The sequence below is a fragment of the Myxocyprinus asiaticus genome, chromosome 32 (assembly GCF_019703515.2).
Source record: "Myxocyprinus asiaticus isolate MX2 ecotype Aquarium Trade chromosome 32, UBuf_Myxa_2, whole genome shotgun sequence".
Lineage (NCBI taxonomy): Eukaryota > Metazoa > Chordata > Actinopteri > Cypriniformes > Catostomidae > Myxocyprinus > Myxocyprinus asiaticus.
The window spans coordinates 5154668-5172196 of record NC_059375.1 but is presented as its reverse complement, the minus strand read 5'-3'; positions in this window follow the sequence as shown (position 1 = coordinate 5172196).

The window sequence follows — 17529 nt, the reverse complement described above, 5'->3', positions numbered from 1 at the left end:
TATTTTATGATTCCAGAGTTTTTACTGCTGATTTTAATATAATCTTGACCAACTGTTTTGGAGATTTCAGTCTTTCCCAATTCAAGTAGATATGAGCTGCACTTTCATAACTGGAAATAGCTTCCCGGGAGTGTTCCAAAGATGGCCGCCAGTGGACCTTCTTGCCAGAAAGACTTTGTCTTAAACTGACGGCAGTGTACTTGTTCAAACATGAAAACTTGCACGAATACCAGATTTTCGATTTTCTAATATATTTATTTGGCTTGGGTATTACACAAACTAAACAAGCAGTTTCTTATACAATTACAGTTGCTGTGTATGAGTAAACCAATATCTATATTGTTTTCTCAGATGTAAGCAATGTGTTTTAATTCAACCCTTGAATTAAGGGCTGGAATAGAATGTACTTAAAGGAATATTCAGGGTTCAATACAAGTTAAACTCAGTCGACAGCATTTGTAGGATAATGTTGATTACCACAAAAAATGATTTAGCCTCGTCTCTCCGTTTCTCTAAAAGCAGCAAAAATTTTGGTTACAGTGAGGCACTGACAGGCTGCATCCAAAACAGAAAATTGCTGCCTTCAGAGGCCGTATACAGAGGTAATGTAGGAAGGGATGAAGGAACATCCGGATGCAGTGTTCACGTCACATCCTGTCTACTAAGATAACTTCATCTGATCAATTTTTGAAGGCAAGATAGATGTATCCTTCACTGTCTATGAAATCCCACAGTCCTGTGTGTACGGATCCACATCGGTTGAACTGAAGAAAAAATGGCAGCCGAAAAGGCAGTTGATAGCCAGTTTGTGTATAAATGTTAGTTTTTTTCTGCTTTTTCCAACTTTTGATTCCATTTCTAGAAAGTAGTATTGTAGTTATTACATATATGCTCTGTTATCGCCAAAACTCTCTTGATTGTTTCCTAGATTAATAGTCTGTTGTGGCTCGGTTGGACTGAATGAATGCTGGTATCCTAGCAACGATATGATGTAGTGTTGCCTCGGAATCCTGTCTGAAACAAGTTTCCGGAGAAACCTTCGAATGCAAACGCCGTCTGTTAAGTCATTGACTTTATGATTTGGACACAGTCACAATCTAAGTGGGGCCAAATTTAAATGCAAGAAATGTGAAGCTTATAATTTTATAAAAGCACTTACACTCATTTTTCTTTTAAAACTTATGTAATATTTGAGCTGTAAAGTTGTTTAAATTGTAAATTTTACAGTCGTTTTAGGGTTTATTGACATTACATTGTCATGGCAACAAAGATGTAAAACTGGTTATAACTTTAGTCAGAAAAGGTTGGTAAGTGATTTTATCACACTAAAACTAAATGTCTTGTGGCTATTCTTTTGAAATGGTTAGTATTTTTATATTTACAGATTGGCCCCCATTCACTTCCATTGTAAGTGCCCTTCTTTTTTTTTTTAAAAGGAGGGACAAGTCAAAATAAATTTGTGTGGTAATCAGTATGATGCCACAGATGCTGTCGATTGAGCTTAACTTGTATTTAAAGGAATAGTTCACTCAAAAATGAATTGAAATGAAGATTTTTACTAGTACATTTCAGCTCTGTTTGTCCATAATGCAAGTAAACAGGTGCCATCAAGCTGCTGGCTGTTTGACATTCCAAAAGGCATATTTAGGCAGCATAAAAGTAATCCACATGACTCCAGTCAATCAATTAATGTCTTCTAAAGAAAATTGATAGGTTTGTGTAAAAAAACAAAACAAAAAAAAAAAATAGATAATTAAAACTTTATTAACTTTCAAAAAAACGCTTCCTGCTAGCAGTAAACGCATCACGGAGCTGTCGCGTGATGCAAGCGCGATGGCTTGTTCACATGAGAAGTCAGATGCACGCACTTTGTTTACAACAAAGGAATGAACATCACGCGAGAGTTAGGTCATTTCAAACAGCATCCCAGCACTGGCCGGAAGTAACGATTTAAAGTAAAAAAAAGAAAACATTTTTATTATTGATTTGTTTCTTACATAAACCTATAAAAAACACATTTTCAGAAGACATTAATTGATTGACTGGAGTCGTGTGGATTATTTTATGCTCCTTAATATGCCTTTTTGACCATCAAACAGCCAGCAGCCTGATGGCACCTGTGTAGTTTTATTGTATGGACAAACAGAGCTGAAATGTGCTTATAAAAATCTTTATTTCAGTTCTGCTGAAGAAGGAAAGTCATACACATCTGGGATTTTGACAGCAGGTTTGCCCTTAGAATATTGTGATCGTTGCATTTCATGTCTTTGTGTCGATTGTGCAATGTCTTGATTCATATTTAACACATGACCTCCACTTACATTCATGCCACAGTTTCTGTGCTAATGCTAGGAGCTAGTTTTAAATACAAACATTTAATCGTGTTAGTCATAAAGAGCCTTTTGTTTTCTCTCATATCTAGGGATTCATTTTAATGCGATTGGACATGTACTGTATTTGCGTTCACTTGAATGGTGATGCATCTAATTTTACATGAGCAGTCTACCTGTACCTTAACCAACTGAGGTTTATCCAGTAGTTCTACCAAAGTCTAATGTTTGTCTGCAGATTGTCTGGCATTGTTAAATCTCATCAGATTTATGCATTTTTATTTGCTATAAATCTTTACAACCAATAGGTTTCCAAAATCATCACCAACCCATAGGGCTCACAAGATAGAAGACAAATCAAGACACAAGCCTGTCGAGTAGTCTTAAAGTGCAAGAGCCTTTATCTTGGCCACACGAAATCTTCGAATCTTTCATGAATCTTTGTGTTTATTGAATATTTTAGCTAATCTGATTGAGCATTCAGCTTTTTTCCTTGTTTAAATCCATTCTGCAGATTATACCCATTGCAGAAAATGTGAAAATAAGTCTACTGATATCATCTGGACCGAGCCATAATCTCACACACTCTATGAACCCCCCTAAACCCCCATCATGCTTCATGGCCTAAGGCCCCTTTTATTATTATTATTATTATTATTATTATTTTGACCACTCGTATAAAAATTAAAAAAAAATCTTAACAGAGGCAGTTAATATACAGTACATCCCAGTAATGTAATACATTAACACCTCTGATCCCTCATAAATAGATCTCTGGAAAAACTGATGTTAAACAGTTGTCTTCAGTACCTATATAGACACAGACTTTGTGTGTGTGTATGTATATATATATATATATATATATATATATATATATATATATATATATATATATATATAGTTCACTGATCAGCCACTACATTAAAACCACTGACAGGTGACGTGAACAACATTAATTATCTCAATGGCACCTGTCAAGAAGACATTTTATTTATATAGTGCCTTTCCCATAGCTCAAGGTTGCTTTACAATAAGTACATTTCAGAAATACATTTCATAACATGATAAACGATAAAAGATACATATATAAAAAATAAAGGTTACTGAAAGTGTACTGCAAATAGATACGTTTTCAGCTGGGTCGTATACATTAGGCAGCAAGTGAACAGTCAGTTCTTGAATTTCATGTGTTGGAAGCAGGAAAAATGGGAAAGTGTAAGGATCTGAGCGACTTTGACAAGGGCCAAATTGTGATGGCTAGACTACTGGTTCAGAGCATCTCCAAAATGGCAGGTCTTGTGGGGTGTTGCCGGTATGCAGTGGTTAGTACCTACCAAAGGTCCAAGGGAGGGCTACCGGTGAACCGGCGACAGGGTCTTGGATGCCCAAGACTCATTGATGCATGTGGGGAGCTAAGGCTAGCCCATCTGGTCTGATCCCACAGAAGAGCTACTGTAGCACAAATTGCTGAAAAACTTAATGCTGGGAATGATAGAAAGGTATCAGAACACACAGTGCATCGCAGTTTGCTGTGTATGGGGCTGCATAGCAGCAGACTGGTCAGAGTGCCCATGCTGACCCCTGTCCACTGCCGAAAGCGCCTACAATGGGCACGTGAGCATCAGAATTGGACTATGGAGCAATGGAAGAAGGTGGCCTGGTCTGACGAATCGTGTTTTCTTTTAGATCATATAGATGGCTGGGTGCCTGTGCATCGTTTACCTGGGGAAGAGATGGCAGCAGGATGCACCATGCCGGCGGAGGCAGTGTGGTGCTCTGGGCAATGTTCTGCTGGGAAACCTTGGGTCCTGGCATTCATGAAGATGTTACTTTGACACGTACCACCTACCTAAAAATTGTTGCAGACCACGTACACCCCTTCATGGCAATGGTATTCCCCGATGGCAGTGGCATCTTTCAGCAGGATAATGCGCCCTGCCACACTGCAAAAATTGTTCAGGAATGGTTTGAGGAACATGACAAAGAGTTCAAGGTGTTGACTTGGCCTCCAAATTCCCCAGATCTCAATCCGATTGAGCATCTATGGAATGTGCTGGACCAACAAGTCTGATACATGGAGGCCCCACCTCGTAACTTACAGGACTTAAAGAATCTACTGCTAACGTCTTGGTGCCAGATACCACAGGACACCTTCAGAGGTGCCTCGATGGGTCAGAACTGTTTTGGTGGCATGAGGGGGACATACACGATGTTAGGCAGGTGGTTTTAATGTTGTGGCTGATCAGTGTATATACATATACAAACATACACATATATGGAGATATAGCTACCATTACCACAATGCTGTCTAAAGAAATATATCTTTTAAAACGTATATAATCACAGTACTATTACGATGCAAATATTTTGTGCTTGAATTGTCTTTAGAGCAACCATAACAGGTTTTAATTTGAACCTGGTGTGATGGTTTGTTTTTTAAGTCTATCTTTTTGTTCTATTTGTTTTAATCTGCTTTATGAACATTATTTGTACTTGCATTTTGTGTAACATTGTTATATTCTATATTGACAATCACTCCTGATGTGCTCTTGTTTATAGTTTTAGCTTTTTAGAGTTTATGTTTTTGCTGGGAGATAAAAAATGGAAATAATGGTTTATAAATAGTTTAATAAAACTACTTTTCAGACACTTTTGTTTATCATACAGTGGCCCCAAAAAGTATATGGGCACACAAATTATTATTTTTGTAAATGTTATTCTGTAAGATAAAATGAATTCTTCATAGATCACACCAAATATATTGACAAGTTATGCATAGTTTTATAGCCTCATTAGACCGTTACATCCCCATTAGTCCAGAAGGAAGCCATTGAATGTAAACAAACTAGAAAAGTGTTAACTAGAACAATATTTAACAAACCTCAACAAAGTCTTGAAGCAAAAGTAGTTCTTTAATTTATTTACATATTTACAATAAACACAAACCAAGAAAGAGGAAAAGGGAACAAGAGTGTTGCCAAATGAAAAAAACCAAAGAAAACCAACTAACTAAAGGAAGAGAATAATAATACGTTTTATTTATCAAGTCCCTTTCCCACAGCTCAAGGTTGCTTGACAATAGAATGAAACCAAACAACAAAAAGAAAAATGACAGTGACAACAGCCAAATAGAGCTTATCTAAAAAAAAAAAATTTAAAAAAACATTATGAGGAAGGGAAAAAGCGAATTGGACCACATGGGTTGGAAAGTGATGTCACACTGCCAAACAAATTATGTCTAATATCTCAAACACTGAACCAGCACAAACGTTCATTTTTGCGGCACAAATCAGCACATACGCAGCACAAACAAATGGTATAGATTTGGTAACGATTTAATTATATGGGGTGCCAACTTAACGGAGGTGAAAATCCTACTGTGAAAATAGATTAGTTTTAATTGGGATTTAAATCAGAAATCGACGAAATGCTATGGAGATTCAGTGGGAGTGAGTTCGAGTGTTTCAGTGCCATGACACTAAAGGATATGCCACCCATAGAGGAAAGACAGAATCTTGGGACAGCAAGAAGCAGAGTAAACTTATCTAATAAAACAAAAATACAGTACTGTGCAAAAGTTTTAGGCACTTAAGATGTTTCACAAAAACATTTGTCTTAAGATGGTTGTTCAATCTTCAGCTTTAGTGTCAACAGGAAAAATATTTTTTAGACTCCCAAACATAACTTTTGCAAAAAAAAAAAAAAGATTAGAATTGTTAATGCAGCAGTATAACATAAAATAAAAGGCAGACACGTGTGTGCAGCTCAGCAACTGTATTGATAAAACAGAGCAGCCAGGAAAACACGACCAAAGCAAACGACTGCCGATCGCATGATCCATTACATCCCATAACATCCCCCTTTACAAATATGAACTAAAGAATCCCCTTTTTACAAATAAGGACAACATACTATATAAACTTTAGGCTGCATAACATTTAAGCAACTGCAATAAACTTAAAATTTTAGGCACTAATGACCTGAAGTATCACTGTCTATAGAGTCCTTGTTACATTAACAGTTCTTTTCCTTTCCAAAACTGCCACAGCAGCATTCCTAACTTATTACAAATCAAGCCTCTTGGGTGGCTTGGACAATCGGCCAGCCTTAGTGTAAGTGTGTCCATCTGATGATGAGGGTTTGACAGGGTCAGGTGAAGCCTGTGACTCGGGCTTCACAAGAGTTGAGTCAGCAGATGAAAGGGCCTCTGCAACACTCCCTTCTAGCGTAAGAGGCAACTTGGGTTCAGTCCTGTCCAATGCTTGTGTGGTGGTTGACTCTGCCGCTCTTAGGTTCACTCTGTTTCGTCTATATAGGGATCCACCCATATTCACAAGATAAGATCGTGGTGCCACTTTCTGAAGGCAGGTGCCGACCCTCCAGAGTGCAGGGTTTTCCCCTGGAAGAGGCTTCATACGGATCCTCTCTCCTATGTTCAGCTCTGGCAGATCACGAGCTGACCTGTCATAATAGGATTTTGCCAACTGCTTTCGGTGGTGAAGCCGCTCCACAACCCCAGTTACAACACATGGCTCCAGAAGCTTGTTTCTTACTGGAAGAGACGTTTTCAGTCTCCACGACATTAACCTTTGTGCTGGGCTACTGTCCATGTATTCAGTTGGGGTGTTTCTCCAATGAAGGATTGCTTTCCAAGTAGTGACATGGGGATAATAACTTTCTGTCCACGGTACAAAATGCCATCTTGCGCACTTATTTCATCTCGATAAGGCCAGAATTCTCGGATGATGTGTGGTGTTTTTTTCTTTCTCATCAGGCCAGCCTGCAAGGACAGTGGCTTTAATGGCCTGTAGTGCATCATCCCTTTCAATATGCTCCCTGATTTTCTTCAGCCACTGGTCCGTTACATTCAGGTATTCTGCTTGGTTGATGAGTTGTACATCTTGCTGCTCTTTCTGCAGATGACATATGGTATGCCGCTGGTAAATTGCTTCCTTGCCTGTACAGTCAACAGCTGCCCTGCTCAACATGTCACTGATGAACATTTTAGGCCCTGGCTTGTAGACAACCTTGAGATTGTAGTTTTGAAGTGTCATGAGCATGCTTTGAAGCCACTTGAGTACACTGAGAAGTGGTTTGCTGAATATAGAGATCAAGGGTTTGTGGGTAGTCTCTGCTGTAACCAACTCTCATCCGTACAGTTAATGGTGAAATCTTTGGCAAGCGAGACGATACTGAGACACTCTTTCTCAATTTGCGTGGAATTTTATTCTGTGGGAGTCAGGGCTCTTGAAACGAAGGCGACAGGCTGTCCTTCTTGCATAAGACGGCACCCAAGACCACTTTAGCTGGAGTCACTTTGTACTGTGATAGGCTTAGTAACATCATAATAGTGCAGCACAGGCATTGATGTGGCCAGGGATTTAAGCTTGCAAACTGTATCGTCATGTTTGGGTAGCCAGTGTCAAGGGGTTTCTTTGTCGAGCAAGCGCTGCAGTGGCTTGCAAACAGTCGACAAGTGGGGCACGAACTTGGCTAAATAATTTGCAAAGCCGATGAGACGCTGTACATCTTTGGCATCCGTAGGGTTAGGCATGTCCATGATAGCCCTCACCTTCTCTGGGTCGGACTTCAAGCCAGTGGATGAAAGGATATGACCATGGAACTTCACTTCGGTGACCTTAAATTGCAATTTTTTTTAAGCTAAGTCATAGCTTGACCTCTTTGCAACGCTCCAACAGGGCCTGAAGCTTGAGATCATGATCATTCTCAGCTTGCTGGTCTGTGTCACCGCAGCCAACGACAAGAATATCATCTGCGATGGGCTCAATCCCCTTTAGACCTGCTAACAGTTCATGCTGTTTCCGTTGATACATCTCAGGTGCCACTGAGACACCAAATGGGAGCTTTAACCACCGTTTCCTGCCCCATGGGGTCCAGAATGTGGTCATGAAGCTGCTCTCTTGGTCCAGCTTGCACTGTAAAAATGCATGTTTGGCATCAACCAAGGTGAAGATCCTTGCTTTAGGCAGTTTGTATAACACATCCTCCAGAGTTGGCATTATATAATGAGAGCGTTTCAGAGCTTTGTTCAGGAACTTTGGGTCCAAGCAAATCCTCAGCTTGTCTGTTTTTTTTTTACTATCACCATATTGCTGATCCAATCTGTTGTCTCTGTAACATCTGTAATATGACCCTCTGCCTGATACGCATCCAGTTGGGCTTTGACGGCTGCTTTCATAGCGATTGGAACATTACGGGGGGCACACTGTACAGCTCAAAGTGGACCTCACCAGGCAGAGATTCCACAGGCAAGATGAACACATCACTGTATTTGTCAATTAACTGTTCCTTAGTCAGAGGCTCAGACCATTCATGTTCCATCTTGAGCACATCATCTGGGATTGTAAACTGCATTAGGTCTAGATGTTCACAAGTAGAGCCTGAAAGAAGTGGACTTTGACTTGTCTGTACTATCGCAAATGACAGCTGGAGGTTTATTAGCCGCGATGTGGGCAAGTACGCAGCTAGACGGGCAAGGCGCGGCTGCAGCATTATCAGCTGTTACAGCGTAAACTTAAGGATGAATGCGCTAGGCATCTTCTGACACCATGTTTATGCAGCAGTATTGCATAAAATAAAAGGCAGACAAGTGAGTGCAGCTCAGCAACTGTATTGAAAAAACAGAGCAGCCAGGAAAACACGACCATAACAATCGACTGCCGATCGCACGATCCATTACATCCCATAAAAAGAATAAAAGAACAGGGCGCTCTGCAAGAGATAGCATTGCCCCCACAGAGCCCCCCACTGAACATCGAGTCAGTCTGGGATTACATGAAGAGACAGAAGCAATTGAGCCTAAATAGATAGAAGAACTGTGGTGAATTCTCCAAGAAGCTTGGTACATCCTATCTGCCAACAACCAAGAATAACTGTGTCCAGGTGTACCTAGGAGGATTGGGGCTGTTTTAAAGGCAAAGGTGGCCACACCAAACATTGATATAGCTTTTTTTATGTTGCGGGGAGCCGGGTCGCGTCCAAGACCGGCGTCCAGTAAAGGAGGTGGAGATGTGGATTCGGGTCCCCGACACGCCACAGTCTGCCCCCGGTCGAGCAGGGACGTACAGGATACCGGTAAAAATTAAGGGCCGTACATACCAAGCCCTGGTGGATCGGGTTGTAATCAAACCTCGATCCACCACGGCTTGGTTCATGACGGGGCTTTGGGTACAAAACACAAGGTGATGGTGAGGTGTGTGCATGGGGATGTTCACAAATACCCGGTAGTGACTACCGTTATTCAATTTCGGGGAGTAAAGCATAGAGTGGAGGCCACGGTTAATTCCCACCTCACCTATCCACTGTTCTGGGAACCAATTGGCCGTGTGGATGGGTCCTGCGAACCAAAAACATGGTGTGTGATGTGTGACGCGATGGCTGGGGAGGCGGAGCCGGGGCCGTCCGCGTCTGCTCAGCATCAGAATTATGCAGGAGGGAATCCTCCAGCATTCCCGCCCTTAGGGAATTCCCGGAGGGGGACTTCCCTCTAGAGCAGTTGCGTGACGAAACCCTTAGGCACGCCTTTGACCAAGTGAGAGTAATCGATGGCCCGCAGCTCCAGCCTGACTTTGCCCTCACATATCTGTATTTTTCAATTATTAGGGACCGATTGTATCGAGTGACGCAGGACACTCAAACCCATGAAAATACAACCCAGTTATTAGTCCTGAGGAGCCATCGGGAAACACTTTTCCAGGTGGCTCATCACAATCCTATGGCGGGTCACTTAGGGCAAGAAAGAACACTACACCGTTTAATGGCCCACTTTTATTGGCCGGGCATTCGTGGGGATGTGCGCAGATGGTGTGCGGCATGCCGTGAATGTCAGCTGGTGAATCCACTGGCAACCCCAAGAGCGCCATTGCACCCATTACCACTAATCGAGGTCCCCTTCAAAATAATTGGTATGGACCTCGTGGGGCCATTAGAACAGTCAGCACGGGGATATCGGTTTGTGTTAGTCCTGGTGGATTACGCAACACAATATCCGGAAGCAGTGCCCCTGCGCAACATCTCAGCATGCAGTGTTGTGGAGGCACTCTTCAAAATTATCTCCCGGGTGGAGATTCCAAATGAAATCCTCACCGACCACGGCACTACGTTTATGTCATGCACACTACGCGAACTTTGTGAATTGCTGGGGATTAAATCGATTCGCACCAGCGTTTATCACCCGCAAACTGACGGGACGATTTAATCGCACCCGAAAAAACATGATTCATAAGTTCGTATACGAGGATGCTAGAAATGGGGACAAATGGCTGGACCCCCTATTATTTGCAGTCAGGGAGGTCCCGCAAGCCTCCACGGGGTTTTCCCCCTTCGAGCTCCTGTATGGACACTGGCCCCACTGGGTGCTTGACGTCATATGGGAGGCGTGGGAGGAGGGACCTTCTCAGAGCAAAAATGAAATTCAATACATTCTTGATCTTCGAGCAAAGCTACACACACTGGGTGTGTGTCTGTGTCTGACACAAAGCTACACACACACATAGGAGTTGTGTGATTTCCTCTCCAAGAATGGGGGGGGTTTGTAGGCCGGACGTTGCCTGAGTCGGGCAGTGGTGGTATTTGGAGCGGGACGTGGTCATATAGTTATGGGCTAAAGCACATAACTGTTAATCAGTAGGTTGCTGGTTCGATCCCCACAGCCACCACCATTGTGTCCTTGAGCAAGGCACTTAACTCCAGGTTGCTCCGGGGGAATTGTCCCTGTAGTAAGTGCACTGTAAGTTGCTTTGGATAAAAGTGTCTGCCAAATGCATAAATGTAAATGGGTCAGTTGTCATGACAAAATTTGCTCCAAGCTCAAGAGACACAAAGCCGGCTGTATAACAGGGGTGCCCAGCTATGGGAATTTGCACCGGGAGACAAAATACTTGTATTACTCCCCACATCGAGCTCGAAATTACTCGCCAAGTGGCAAGGACCCTTTGAGGATACATGGCGAGTTGGGGACCTCAATTATGAAGTTAAATAAACGGACAGAGGCGGGGCATGTCAAATTTACCACCTCAACCTCCTTAAATTATGGAGACGGTAGTTCCGGAGAGGGCGGCGCTCAGGCCAGAGGTGAAGCTCAAAGCCGATCCATTTACCCCGGTTCCTTGTTGAGACCACCTTTCGCCTTCCCAGCTCACGGAGGTGGCCAGGTTGCAAAAAGAGTTTGCGGACGTGTTCTCTCCTCTTCCCGGTCAGACTAATCTCATACAACACCATATCGAGACCCCATCGGGAGTGGTAGTGCATAGTCAGCCATACCGCATACCCGAACACAAGAAAAAGGTGATTTGGGACGAATTAGAGGCAATGCTCGAGATGGGGGTAATAGAAGAATCGCACAGCGATTGGGCGAGCCCGGTTGTTCTTGTACCTAAGAATGATGGGTCAGTCCGGTTCTGTGTTGATTACCGGAAAGTCAAAGCAGTGTCTAAATTTCACGCGTACCCAATGCCCTGAATTGACGAGCTGCACGATCGGTTGGGTGCGGCTCAATTTTATTTGACACTGGATTTAACTAAGGGATATTGGCAGATCCCCTTAACTCCATTATCCCAAGAAAAAACAGCCTTTTCCACACCGTTCGGATTACACCAATTTGTCACTCTTCCATTCGGTTTGTTCGGGGCTCCCGCCACATTCCAGCGCTTAATGGATAAGATCCTCCGGCCACACGCTGTGTATGCCACTGCCTACTTAGATGATATCATTATATACAGTAATGATTGGCAGAGGCATATGCAGCATCTGAGAGCCGTCCTGAAGTCACTGAGGCGGGCGGGGCTCACGGCAAACCTGAAAAAGTGCGCAATTGGGCGGGTGGAAGTACGGTATCTGGGCTTCCACTTGGGTCATGGGCAGGTACGTCCCCAAATTGATAAGACCGCAGCGATAGCGGCCTACCCACGTCCCAAGTCCAAAAAGGAGGTGAGGCAGTTCATGGGGCTGGCTGGCTATTACAGAAGGTTTGTCCCTATTGTTTCCGATGTCACCAGCCCCTTGACTGATTTCACTAAAAAGGGGGCACCAGATCCGGTCCAGTGGATGGAGGTGTGCCAACAGGCTTTCACGAGAGTGAAATCTGCACTCTGTGGTGGGCCACTTTTACATGCTCCTAACTTCTCTCTCCCCTTTATTTTACAGACGGATGCATCAGAGAAGGGGTTGGGGACCGTGCTCTCACAGGAGGTGGAGGGTGTGGAGCACCCCGTGCTGTACATTACTCGTAAGCTCTCTTTGAGAGAGACCAAGTACAGCACCAAGAGTGCCTTGCCATCAAGTGGGCAGTCCTAACCCTCCGCTACTACCTGCTGGGGTGGGTCTTCATCCTCCACTCGGATCACGCCCCGCTTCAGTGGCTCCACTGCGTGGAAGGTGGAAGGATGCATGGATCACTCGTTGGTACTTGGTACTTGAGTTGGTAACCCTTCAAGTTTAAGGTGGTCCACAGGCCAGGGCCACAGATGGTTGTGGCTGATTTCCCCTCCAGGAATGGGGGGGGGGTTTGCAGGCCGGACGTTGCCTGAGTCGGGCGGTGGTGGTATTTGGAGCGGGACGTGGTCATGTGTCTGTTGCTGGGGAGAAAGGATGCGGTAAGGGCAATCACCTGGTGATTAATGATACATAACACCTGTGTCTCGTTACAGTGACGATGGAGATGGGCTTGAAAAGAGAGTCAGAGACAGACACACACCCGAAGTTGCAAGCTGAAAAGCCAATGCTTTGAATGTGGAGCTGGAAACGCTTAAATAAAAAGCTTGAATTACCTGGACTGCCACCCTGCTTCCTTATTGTTTATTTTTATTTATTTTTTTTTTTCTTCTCCCAATTTGGAATGCCCAATTCCCAATGTGCATTTAAGTCCTCGTGGTCGCCTCAGTCCGGGTGGTGGAGGACGAATCCCAGTTGCCTCCGCATCTGAGATCGTCAACCCGCGCATCTTATCACATAGCTTGTTGAGCACGTTGCCATGGAGACATAGCACGTGTGGAGGCTTCACGTCATCCACCGTGGCAACCACGCTCAACTCACCACACGCCCCACCGAGAACGAACCACATTATAGCGATCACGGGGAGGTTACCCCATATGACTCTACCCTCCCTAGCAACTGGGCCAATTTGGTTGCTAAGGAGACCTGGCACGCTCAGCACGCTGCTTCTTATTGTTGATTCCTCTACGCAGAGGTTTAATGATAATACTGTTAAATGACTTTATAGACTAATGTTAAATAGAATGTTTAATAATTTAGGGTGACCATACTTCCTCTTTTTCCCAGACATGTCCTCTTTTTCTTACCTGAAAAAAGCATATGGCCGGGATTTAAAAATTTACATGAAACATCCTGGATTTGGCTTTGTCTTCATATTGATGTGCTTTCCTCAAATCATACCTATCATACATTCTGTCCATTTAATACTAGTGATGGCAGAAACTAAGCTTTCTGAAACATAGAGTCTGAACTAACTGTGCCCGCTGCTAACCGTCATGAGGCTGTTGACTGCCAGGAGGTGGCCGAGCCTGCCGCAGTCCACCAGGAGGTGCCTACCGCCAACATTGTCCTCTCCCTAGCAGCCACTGTCCCGGAGCTTCCTGACCTCATCCCCGTCCTGAGGCTTCCTGACCTTATCCCACCACCGGTCCCTGCCCCCTTTCTGGAGCCTCCTCTCTGGCCACTGGATCCCCCCCATTCCTGGAGCCTCCTCTCCAGCCACAGGACCCTGCTCCTTTCCTGGAACATCCTCTCTGACCACCGGACCCCACATCTTTCCAGGACCCTCCTCTCTGGCCGCCTGACCCTATTCCCATCTTGAAGCCTCCCCCTTGGATTCCACCACCCTCTCCCCCTTGGTTGGTATAGCCTGCACCCCCTTGGTCTGCCTTCTACCCTCCTGCCTTGCCGCCCTCCTCTGGTTTGCCCCACCCTGGTCTGTGCCTCCAGCCCAGCCCTGGTGTCTGTTTTGTCCCAGTCTGTGTGTCTTTTGTTGGTCCTGTCTAGTGTTCGATGTTCCCATTTTGAGATGCCAGGTGGTGTCCCTTTGAGGGGGGTAGTGTCAGGATCCTGCCACTTCTGTCTGTCTTGTTTTTAGTTTTTTAGTGGCTGGATCCTGACACTCATTGTGCATCTTTTGGTGTGAGTGCACATGGATTTGTGGGTTTGCTCATTGCCATGTGCAGTCTTGTCAGGGTCCTGCCACCTCAGTTGGTCCTGACATTCATGTTGTGAGTGCACATGGCTTTGGCTCTTCATTGCCATGTGCAGTCATATCTGTGCTGTCTTAAGTGAAACTCCACCCCCTCATTTGCCTTGTGATTAGTTATCAGATTCACCTGCCTTTCCTCATTACCCTCCTCATGTCCTTCCCTATTTATTCTCCCTGTGTCTGTCTGTCTGTGTCTGTCTGTCTGTGCTGCTGGAGATTCTTGTGCTGAGCCTGGTCCGTGAGGCTCCCCTTCCCCAGCCTGGCCAACCTAGTTCCTGTCTGTTTTCTGGGATGTTGTTTCTCCTTTTTCTTTTATTTATTTATTTTATTTTTTTTAATAAAGCCTGCTGCAAATTCTCAGTCCGTCAGATATTTGAAGTGCAACCTCTGTATCTGACCTGTAAAGCTGGCACTTGCGTATCAGTGGCAACAAAAAATCTGAAAATATAATGAACAAGAACACAGGTCAGGCCATGTGAGGGGAGAAACAACCCCCATTTAATTCATATATATATGAATTATGATTTTTGAAAATATATCTATTCTGGTGTCACTATTGCCATGTGCATGGTACACCAGGACTATTAAGGGCTGGTGTACCAGGGCTGGGTTTCTGATAACGTCACAACTTTTACAATTATCACGCTTATTAAATGCTAGATCGCTATTTATAAAGTAGAATTTAAGTGCATTGTTACAGGAGCTGTCTGGCCAGAGCTGCTGAATCTTTGGCCAAATATGTCCAGGAGTTTGTCTTCTCAACATGAAGAGAAAGAGAGGGGGAATTGCTAATTGCACACTCTCACTCTAATCTCCGTTGTTAGCCATGCTTAAAGTATTTATTTAGGCCTTATTATGTTTTATACTACAGGGTTACTTTCACATATGTCCTGTTAAGAAATTAGTTTAATAAGAACGTATAATATTTCTATTGCGATTATAGTTAGTCTATGCTTTTAAAAGAAGGCAAACAATGTTATACTGTATTTTATCTCATATAAATGTAGATCTATCATTCACGTCACATGCACAAACTGCGGAGACCGCATATTGATTTCAATGCAATTTTTCCAGCACTTTGTATTCCCGAAATAGAGTATAGGCTTTACAATTATCAAAATAAATTATAAAAATTTATTAAATGTCCCTTTGTCTCTGATAAAATGTGAAAGATGCGAGAAAGGTATGTTAAAGTCGCACTTAATGTGGTTCAAACCTCACGTTAATTTACAAACGTAGGCTGGGTTTCCAGATAAGGTTGCAACATAAGCTTTTATGATCATCTTAAATGTAGTTTGTTTTTTTATGATGGAGTAACACGTTTCCCAAACCAGCACGTAGATTGCGCGTTATTAAGTAGAACTTAAGTGCTTTGTTACGGGAGCTGTCCGGTCCAAAGGTGCTGAAACTTTGGCCAGTATGTCCAGGAGTTTGTCTTCTCAAAATGAAAAAAATGCAGAAATGCTCACAAACATGCAAATTCTATGCAACCTTGTCCAGGCGCTGAAAGTTATTTACTATTCACAAATTTATTTACAGAAATAATGATAGCTTTGGTAAGACAGGTTATCGACTTCATATAGATTAATTAAGAGAAAGTGATGCAAGAAATGCATGTGTGAACATGTGCAATGTGAATCATAAGGGGCTCTCGCGTAACCTAAAGTTTTGTTAATTTGGCTGGAAAATTAACAGATGCACAGAGAACATTTACTCTTTCCACAGATATTAAAAGTTGTTTTGGATTATATAGAAACTGTTGTATTGACAGTTTACATCAAGGTTCTGTTTGTTGAGGTCACGTGACGCCATGCGAGGTTCGGACGTGTGAACGGCGAGCTCTGCACTTGCTAGTTTTAACACTTTTAATGATATAAGCCAGTAGATTCGATACACTCTGTTCCATAACTGTTCTAGGAGGACAATATGTCAAAGAATTCAAAATCCTCGGGCTCTGGAGACATTAAAAGACACTTGCGTGCTCAAGCTGACATCCCTCTGGAGGCATCGAGCCAGGGAGCAGATCTGGCCAGAGAAGTGAGGGAAATTCGGGGTTTGATTGTTGCACTAATGTTGGAATGTGGTCTTTATAATTTTGTTTTTGACACACAATCTATTTTTATCTTATGTCAAAATGTCAAATGTTAATATGAGCAGATTGTCTCTCTCCACATGGAATGTGAATGGGTTGGGGCACCCCATAAAAAGAAGGAAGGTTATTTCTCTTCTTATGCGTAATAAATATGATATAGTGTTTCTTCAAGAAACACGTCTTTCCCACAGGAAGCTGAAAAATTTGGGAAGATATGGGGTAGACATGTTTTCTTTAGTGCTGGCTCAAGTAAGAGCAGGGGAGTCATTACTGAAGTAAGTATTACATAAGTAAGCATCTACAATTCAAATGTCTCAAACAGATTAAAGATAAATTAGGAAGAGTCATTATTGTTTTAGCAGACATTCAGGGGCAAAGTCTTAGTTTGGCTAATATTTATGCACCTAACTTTGATGATCAGTGCTTTTTTATAGATCTTGAAGGGATGTTGCATGCCGCTGGCACCCCACATGATATAATATCGGGAGGAGACTTTAATCTTTTGATGGGCTCATTCCTTGATCAAAGTGAAGCGAAAGTGTATAAGCCCCCCTACAGCAACATAGACAATTCTCAGAATGTGTAAAAATCTTGGTCTTACAGATATTTGGAGACTTCTGAACCCATCTGGTAGGGACTATACATTTTTTTCATCAGTCCATAAGATTTACTCTAGAATAGATTTTTTTTAATATCAAAGTCCCTCATTTCATCTGTTGTTGATTGCTCACTTGGAAACATTTTAGTCTCAGATCATGCCCTGGTGAGTTTAGAGGTGTTGCCACATATGGAGAAAAGGAAATCATATAGTTGGTGCCTTAATGGATCCCTTTTGCAAAATCCTGACTTCCGACAAATGTTAAAGGCTGAAATCAATGTTTAAA